The sequence below is a fragment of the Gracilinanus agilis genome, chromosome 2 (genome assembly GCF_016433145.1).
Source record: "Gracilinanus agilis isolate LMUSP501 chromosome 2, AgileGrace, whole genome shotgun sequence".
NCBI classification, from domain to species: Eukaryota; Metazoa; Chordata; class Mammalia; order Didelphimorphia; family Didelphidae; genus Gracilinanus; species Gracilinanus agilis.
Genome location: NC_058131.1, coordinates 579,579,421 through 579,583,314, shown reverse-complemented (window position 1 = coordinate 579,583,314; position 3,894 = coordinate 579,579,421). Strand labels below are relative to the sequence as shown.

General features: G+C 39.1%; 1 non-coding gene across 1 annotated transcript; it reads left to right on the top strand.

The window, feature by feature from the left end:
• The first annotated feature begins 3,275 nt into the window (after positions 1-3,275).
• On the top strand, positions 3,276-3,439 carry LOC123238442. The gene has a single exon (XR_006505609.1). It is a non-coding gene; the product is annotated as a U1 spliceosomal RNA (small nuclear RNA).
• The last annotated feature ends 455 nt before the right edge of the window (positions 3,440-3,894 follow it).

The following is a 3,894-nucleotide window of genomic DNA, read 5'->3' as shown; positions in this document are numbered from 1 at the left end:
GCCATACCACTGCTGGGTTTATACCCCAAAGAGATAATAAGGAAAAAGACTTGTACAAAAATATTTGTAGCTGCACTCTTTGTGGTGGCATAAAATTGGAAAATGAAGCGATGTCCTCCAATTGGGGAATGGCTGAACAAATTGTGGTATCTGTTGGTGATGGAATACTATTGTGCTGAAAGGAATAATGAACTGGAGGAATTCTGTGTGGCCTGGAACAACCTCCAAGAATTGATGCAGAGTGAAAGGAGCAGAACCAGGAGAACATTGTACACAGAGACTGATACACTGTGGTACAATTGAACATAACAGACTTCTCTACTAGCAGCAATGTAATGATCCAGGACAATTCTGAGGGACTTATGAGAAAGAACACTATTCACATTCAGAGGAAGAACTGTGGGAGTAGAAACAGAGAAGAAAAACAACTGCTTGATCACATGGTTCAATGGGGATATGATTGGGGATGTAGACTCTAAACAATCACCCTAGTGCAAATATCAATAATAGGGAAATAGGTCTTGATCAATAACACATGTAAAACCCAGCAGAATTGCTCATTGGCTACAGGAAGGGGTTGGGAGGAGGGGAGGGAAAGAACATGAATCATGTAACCATGGAAAAATTATTCTAAATTAATTAATTAAATAAAAATTTTCAAATAAAAAAAAAAAAGGAAGAAAATCACCTGGCAAGTTAAGGTAACCAAACACTGAGATCCTTTCTTGAACTGAACTGCCAGTCATTCCAGACTCTACTAAAGTGAGCCCAATCGCAATAGGCTGGCAACATTGTTTGAATATCAAACATGCATTTGCCTAAAAGACTCACACAAGGCAAGCGCTCATACAGAAGTCAGAAGAATAGACATAAGGACACTTTCAAAGTCTGTCTGAAGAGCCAGTCCTGATTGTGAGACATGGGAAACGCTGTAACAGGATCATCCAGCATGGCGTGCCCACATCAAAGATGGTGTTGTGCTCTATAAACAAAGCAGAACGTCAGCATCTGAAAAGAAACATGGGATCCACAAAATTAGAGACATCACTATCCCAAAGGCTCAGAAAGGCTATTTGTGCCTATCCTGTGGTAGAGATTTCCAAATGACTGGGTCTGATCAGCCATAGTTAAATACACTATACATTGACCCCAACATAGTGCTGTTATTCTGGTCCTCTTCAAGAAGCAAGGACAACAATCGATCGCATATCTTCTACATACCTAGTTCTTCCCATGTTATCTCCCCCCATTAGAGTGTAAGCTTCCTGAGGACAAGGTCTATGTTTTTTCCTATCATGAAGTATGCATCTAATAGACATTTGATAACTGACTTGAACCTGTTGTTTGGCTATAATTCAAACCCTACTCTTCTTTGGAGATGAAGAAAAGCTGGCCCCTTCCCTGTCGGAATTCAATTGTAGAGGGCTTTCATACCAAGGGAACAGAGTTAAATTCGATGACCTCTAAGGTTCCCCCTCACCCTGAAATTCCATGATTCTAAATAAAATCACAAATAGGGATGATTTCAGTTTTATACTAGCCAATTCCACTTGGTTGCATTTCTATTAATAATTCTATATTTCACATCATTCCACAAGCCTGTCATCATTATTCTCAAACTCCCTTGGTACCTGCAAATTCATGGTCATATCTCGCTATGCTTACCTATTTCTCTTCTCTGGCACACTTTTCTAACTGTTCTTGAAGTGCCTCTGTGACATTGAACAACATTTCTACTCATATCCTTAGTTTATAATCTGAACTTATTTGCCACTGCTTTGCTTACTTACTACTATAGAAATACTGTGTTTTGCAATAAAATTAGGTTTTGGAAAAGGAGTGTTTTGAAATCCACCAGCAGCAAGTGTTATCATTCCTTTGAGAATTCTGAGGGGAAATGTTAGCTCACATATAGCTAAACCTTTGTGGTTTCCAAGGAATTTTACAGAAATAATCTTATTTGAAGTCCACAACAATGTTATTAGTAATAGCAGAGTTATTGCCATCCCCATTTTACAGATGAGAAAACTGAAACTCTGAGAGATTAAATGACTTCCCCAGGCTCAACACAGCTATTAAGTGTCTGAGAAAGACTTTTAATTTGGTTCTTCTTGACTCCAAGTATGGCACTTTTTCTTTTACTTTGCTTCACTGAAATAAGAATCAAAAGCCAGCAAGCCTGAAACCTGAAGTACATACATGTGCACATATGCATGTGTACCTGCACATGTACACAAATGACATACACAAAAGTACAGGATGGGTAAGAAATTATTAGCCAGCAGTACAGAAACAGCAGCAATACCTAAGACTTAGTGGATAGCAAACTCCGTGAATAAGCAGTGTGAGATAATAGTCAAAAAGTTAATATGATCTTACGTGGTATCAATAGAACTATGGCACCCAGAAATAAGAAGTACAAAAGTCTTTCTGAACCTTGTCTTCATAAGAGTATATCTGGAGTATTATCTCCAGTTCTGGGCATTACATGTTGAGAAGAACATTGAAAAGATTGAGGAAATCCATAGGAAACTAATCCGAAAGTGAAGGAATTCAGAGCCAAGCCAACCCTTTGACACTACCCCTAAAAAGTCATTCAGCTTGAATTTCTTCAGGGAAATGGCCAGTTTTTTCTTCACCTTCAGAGAAGAACTAACTACCAGGTTTGAATTATAGCCAAACAGGTTAAAGTTAACAAATATACAAAAGACAAAAAATATGGTTTTTGCCCTTGAGAAGTTTACATTCTAATGAGGGAGCCAACATACAAACATGTTACAAGCATCATCAGAGAGACAGAAAGTTGGCTAACCCCAATTCGATGACACTTTGGTGGATGGCTATATGCTGGTGACCTTCAAATATCTGAAGGGCTGTCATATAGAAGAGAGGCTAGACTAGTTCTGTTTAGCCCCAGAAATAGGACCAATGGGTGAAAGTTGCAGAGTGATTTTAACTGAATGTTAAGGAAAAACTTTCTCACCAAGTGATTCCAAAATGGAATGATTTCCTCTGAAGATACTATGTTCTCTATCACTGGAGGTCTTTGCGGAGAGGCTAGGGGACTGTTAGTTGACTGCAAAAATGATTCATGTTCAGGAATAGATTAGACTAGATAACTCGCGGACTACCTTCTAAAGCATGTATTTGATGGCTGGGTGACTTTCAACTCAATTCAATTCAACAAAAATTAAGCGTCTGCCATGCACTAGATATTATACTAGGGCAGAGACAAAAGACAGAAACAGTTCCTGCCTTTAAAAATTGACCAATCTATACTTACCTGGCAGGGGTGATTCCATGATCACGAAGGTTGTTTCCCCAGGGTGAGGCTTATCCATTGCACTCCGGATGGGCTGACCCCTGCGATTTCCCCAAATGCGGGAAACTCGACTGCATAATTTGTGGTAGTGGGGGACTGCGTTCGCACTCTCCCCTGAAATAAAAAAAATTTAAAAAAACTGACCAATCTACTTTCACTCTCCCTCAAGGTTTGGGTCTCACATACAAGTAGTAAGTACTACAGCCCTAACTCACTGAGGCATTAGAAAGTATTATTTTGAGGCAGCAAGGTGGCTCAGTGGATAGAGCACCAGGCATGGAGATTGGAGGTCCTGGGTTCAAAGGTGACTTCAGATATTAACTAGCTGTGTGACCCTGGGCAAATCACTTAGCCCTAATTGCTCAGCCCTTCCCTCTCTTCTGCCTTGGAAATGATACTTAGCATCAATTCCAAGGCAGTAGTTAAGGGTTCTAAAGTGAAAAAACAGAAAATACTATTTTGTAGCAAGCCATATATATCCTCAAAATTCCTTTTAAAATCTACAAAAAAATTTAATAAGTTCTAAAAAATCTACACATAGATTATGTGTAGAAAGCAGATACCATTTCAAC